This window comes from Quercus suber, unplaced genomic scaffold (assembly GCF_002906115.3).
Source record: "Quercus suber isolate HL8 unplaced genomic scaffold, Cork oak 2.0 scaffold_309, whole genome shotgun sequence".
Taxonomy (NCBI): domain Eukaryota; kingdom Viridiplantae; phylum Streptophyta; class Magnoliopsida; order Fagales; family Fagaceae; genus Quercus; species Quercus suber.
This window is the reverse complement of record NW_027069765.1, coordinates 106,507-111,996: the sequence shown is the minus strand read 5'-3', so window position 1 is coordinate 111,996 and position 5,490 is coordinate 106,507. Positions and strand designations below refer to the sequence as shown.

The window sequence follows — 5,490 nt, the reverse complement described above, 5'->3', positions numbered from 1 at the left end:
AACAGCCCAATCTAGTTTCCCATTCCCAACACAATTCTCTTTATGTTCGAAATAAACAATCTTCTAGAATATAAAAACAAAAACTCTAGTGATAATACTTTCCATACAAGTGAAAGTCAAATTCGTGTAATTATTTAGTAGGGTAAATTGCAAATTATATCTCCTAAAGTTTGGAGGTGTTTAGATTTTACAAAATAAAGTTTCAGAATTTGGATTTTTACCCTTTGAAATTTGGGGATGTTTGGATTTTACAACCTGACGTTTCAGAATTTAAATTTTACCCCTTAAAGTATGGAGGCGTTTGAATTTTATCCCCCTAAATTCTAAAATTATATGATGCAAAATTCAAACACTCTCAAACTTTAGAGGTGTAATTTGCAATTTACCCTATTTAGTACTCTAAGAACTTCCCCTCACTCGTGAATGGTAGGCCCCACCATAAATTTAATCACTACCAAATAAGAGAAGGGAGCATACATTTATTGAATTCCACAAAGAATAATAAGTCCTTGTCCTACCATAAATTTAATTACTATCAGGTAAGAAAATGGAGCTCACATTTATTGTATTGCAGGACACTTTTCATCATCAACAACAAAAGCTTTGGTCTCAAAGAGTCAAAATGTTGGGGTGGCTATAAATCCTGAAGAGATTGATTAGAGTTGGAAAAATAAAAGAGCATTTAGATGGGAGGGGGTGGGGAGCAAGAATGAAATTTCTGTGCTAAAGAGAACTTGCCACATGTTCACCAGAAAAAAATTAGGCTGAAATTCTGCTGGCCCTTCAACCTTGCACAACTCCATAGTCCAATATTTGGGAAAAACCACAAATTCTTTAGGTTGAGCCATCAAGTGAGAAATCAATTTTGGGGCTAGCAGAAAAGTCTAACAAAGGATTACATAATATGAGATTACCATGAAAATTTGTAACAAATTATTAGAAAAATTAGTAACTATACCAATGTTTGGACCATTCCAATTCTCTAAGACCTGAACATGGTTATGGTATTAACAAGATTTAAAGCAGACATGTCTCCAGCTAGGATTCTTTGAATTGTGTTATGAATTGTGCAATATGTTCCTGTTCTCCCAATACCTGCACTGAGAGAGAGTCTCAGACAAGAGTACAAATGATTTACATAGCATCATCATGGCATATTTAGACGCATAAACATGAGCTGATGAGCTGAACCTGTAGTGCACCACAACTGGACCAAGATTGGGTGGCGCAAGGTATATTCTTTTCAAAATTTCATGCACAGCAATTGTGTCCTTTGGAACCCTATGATCAGGCCATTCAGGATACTAGATATGTAGAACAGACATGGGTTCCTCCTCTAACTGCAATATAAATGACAATAAATATGAGAAAAGGGTGATTCGACACATTTCCATGGGGAAAATGGGCATTTGCCCCAAATTTTAAAATTATGCAGTAAAAAGCTCCCATTTTGAAACTATTTAGCATAATGTCCCTGTTTTTGAAACACATTTTTAACAAAATTGAATTATGTGTAAAACTCAATATCCTCAAAATCGAATTATGTGTATATTTTTAAGTGTAACTCAACATTAGCAATGTTGAGTTCCACTTAAATTTTCAAAAAAAATTTAAGTGGCAAAATATGCATAAAACTTGACACTGCTAATGTTGACTTTCACTTGTAACTCAGTTTTGTTAAAATCGAGTTTAAAAAATATGGGCATTTCGCTAAATAGTTTCAAAACAGGGACATTTTGCTGTATAATTTTTAAATAAAGGACAAATGCCCATTTTGCCCCATTTCCATAGCAATAGGTGGGCCACAAATTACAATTTAAACAACAAGCCTACTAAATAATCAAAAAATGGATGCATGTTCAATAGTAAATTTATTTGGTAATTGTTATTAATTGAGGCTAAAGGCAGATAGACCGTAAAGCATACTATAAGGGGCTCCCAATGTATCTTGTGTTGTTTTTTTGCAAGCTTTTTTTTTTAAGGAAAAAAAAAATGTAATAGTATAGCTAACACCTCAAAGGGAAAAGGGGGGGGGACCACTTTCCAGCTGTTAAAATAACTGTTAAAATAAGACAATCTAATCATTCAAACCACCAGTCTTTCCAAAGAGTCGGAAACCAATCCTCTCTCCCTTCTCTTTTTCCCTCTTTTTGTTTTTAGAGGGGGGGGTGGGGGTGGTTCTTTACCTGGCAACTATCTACATGCAACAACATGAACACCAAAAGCCAACCCACAAAGGATTGAGGAGATGATTCATCATCTCTGTTTACATGTATAGCACTATTTGTGATGGGCCAGTTCAGTTGTACAGATGAAAGGATCACTTTAGATATTATTATTTTTCCATACAGACAGATTCTCCAAGTGGAGGGGGGGAGGGGTATAGAGAGATAGAGAGACAGAGAAAGAGAGAGAGCTTTAGAAGGAGCAGTTCTAAACAAAATTTTCTTAACATAGAACAACAGAAGGAGATTGTACCATCAAGCTTAGGCATTAGGTTGATCTATTTGCAGCTGCTCACAAAGATTGAAACACACTTCACGAGACCCAATTGATTCTTCCCCCATGCCATTGAGTACTCCAACCAAAACCAGACTGATTATCGCCTAACAAATAAAATATTTTCAAACCTAAAACTTCCAATTCTTTAAAGCTTCAATGGAAGTAAGACACACACTGGATGAATGACCTCTCCTGACGAACTATTCAACTCCTATTGCATATTTTGAGATGCAACATCATACTTAATTATTTTTTTCTAGCTCATACCCACCTCCTTTGGTAGCGCCCCTTTCCCTCTCTCATCCTCCCCAAATCTATTCCTACAAATTTTCAATCTAACTTTTTAAGGAAAATCTTACCTAATATCCACAAATACCCCCATCTTTTTCTCTCTGCGAATAGACACCCAATATCAAACCTAGTTGTGTAACTAAAACCTTGACACCTGTCAATACGAATTTTGGTTTAATATTCTCTAATTTGTGCTTTCACACTACAAATGCAGAAGACAATTTTACACAAATATGTTCTTTCCTAGATTACATATATATATATATATATAAAGGACCCTCTTCCCAACTTCTAAAGTCTAGACTTTCCTTAAACCAATTCTATTACAAGATTGCAGTCATCATTCACACGAGGCTAAAGATATTTAGTATACGTTTGGATTCAACGTTTTCCTACGTTTATTGTCTGCGTTTACGTTTAGGGGGGGCCCACGCGCACGCGCACGCTGGAAACGCAAGGCTGCTGAAATGCAAGTTTTTTCCTTACACGCACCGTTTCATTAAAGGGTAGTTTCACTGTTCATGGACAGTTTCTTTTATCAGACGCACCGTTTCATTTATCTATATGCACCGTTTCATCTGAATTAAATTGCTCTTGCACGTATTGTTCATAGCTCCAGTTGTGTGCTAAACGGTGCACTCAACTCCTGCTGAAAGGCTTGCACTTGCTGTTCACCGCAGAAGCAGCTTGGAGAGTCAGATCATCAAAACGGTGCGCTGCGTTCAATCCAAACAGCTATTTCGATTCTCTTTCCATTTCAGATTTTTCTCTCAACTACCGGTGGTAGAATGCTTTCAATCCCCTTCAATGCAGTGTCCGAATCCTCTTCAATTTCTTTCACCTACCCACCAACCACAAAGCTATCAAAACATATTAGGCCAGTTGATGAAAAACCCAGTATGCAGAACCAAAAGAAAAGTTCCCTCTGTTCAACAAACGCTCCAGCTCACCTTCTCTCTGCTTGGGTCATTGTTGCCGCCACTGTGGCTATCTGCATTTACGGGTAAGTTGTTTTCCATGAAACTTCATCAATCTGTGGTTTTTTGTGTTTAACCGTTTGTGTGTGATTTTTGTATTCAACGCCTGAGTGTGGTTCTCTGTTGTGTTTTCCATGACACTAGTATATGGGTTTATTGATCCTTCGTGTAATACCATTGTTTCTCTTACTACCTTTGTTGAATTTGGATATTTGTGAGTTTACTTAATATTTTTCATGTGGCATGCCTAACTGATTGTAAAATGCACCCAACTGTTTGTTTAAATGCCTTTACTTTATAGAAGGAAGTTGTAGCAAAAATAGTTAAGCAAAAGAAATCAATGGACGGTGGTAGTAACGATAAGAGAGATGACTGGAAAGACCCTAAGGAACTAGAAGCCTTTTGTTGGTTCTGTGCTATTCAAGTCATGGATGGCTAGAGGGTAAAAACTGGATTTTTGTCCAAAATTGGGGTTGCTGAAGTGATTCGGCAGTTGGGTGAGATGGAAAAAGTGGTGACTTTCTGCAGGTTAAAAACAAATGGAATCATCTAAGAAAAAGGCGGAAGTATTATAACAAGTTTTTGGATAAGGAGACTGGGTTGGGTTATGATCCTGTAACTGGAATGTTTGACGCAATTTTTCCAACAATAGATTGCTCTATCGATTACAGGTTTAAGGCAAAAAATGGATATAGCCCAATGCAATATATCACCTATAAACCCAGCAGAAATGTCAACGAAAAGAATCTTTAAAGTGAGAATTTAGGAGGCAGCATTATCATAGCAAACAAATTAATTTTTACCAAAAGTTGACACCACCTTCTCTGAGGATCTCCTGAACATATCAATAGATATATATGAACCAATAGAGTGTCCAACCTTCACAAAGAAACTAATGTCAGTACTACAAATTTCAGGACAAAAACAAGAAATCAAGTCACACAATATTATACGCTTTCCTAGGATCACAAGAAATAACACAAATGATTCAATTGGTTATTTCTACGCTAGAGGAGTCAACTGACTTATACAGCAATAATAGAGATCACTGCTTGAAAATGACATATGGACACAAAGCAATGAAACTACATAAATCATTGTAGTTCAAGGACTGGAATAAAAATGACAGTTTCCATTGCCAAGTCACTCAACAAAGTTGGGCAATACTCTGTTACTTGGAAAGTGCATTTTTATCAAAGTGCAAAACTCTTCTTCATTTGAAGCACAGAATGAAGAACACCACAATTGAAAATCAGATAAAGAGAGGGCATTCACAATTCTAACATCTTTGTTGAGAATATTGATCACAGTATATGTAAAAAATAAAATTAAAAGAAACACCTAAAACAAGGACAACTTTAGACAAAAACTCCCCTCATATTAGCAAAATATTAATACTCAGACGTGTTTATGCACCAACGAATCATTAATCGATGACCAACAAGTACACACTAATCCCTCTTGTCATGTGTAGGAGAGTGGTGAGACAAATGGATAACTGAAACTACAGGATGCATCATTTTTGTCAAAGGAAACAGAGAGATTCAAAGAAACATTACATTTTCTGAGCAACCATTGTCAGCCATGTGAACACTTTCAATGGTTAACTAAAACTTGGAAAACTGTGGGCACTGAAAAAACAAAACCAATGGATATTATCACTGGGAAAAAACAAATTAAAAAAAAAAAAAAAAAACCGAGCAACATTTATGGAATTAAA

General features: G+C 36.1%; 1 long non-coding RNA gene across 1 annotated transcript; it reads right to left on the bottom strand.

Moving 5' to 3' along the window:
• Nucleotides 1-556: 556 nt before the first annotated feature.
• Nucleotides 557-3,035, bottom strand: LOC136071401 (uncharacterized). The gene is made up of 3 exons (XR_010632707.1): nt 2,479-3,035; nt 1,192-1,340; nt 557-1,100 (listed from the first exon to the last, which is right to left on the bottom strand). It is a non-coding gene; the product is annotated as an uncharacterized LOC136071401 (long non-coding RNA).
• Nucleotides 3,036-5,490: the final 2,455 nt, after the last annotated feature.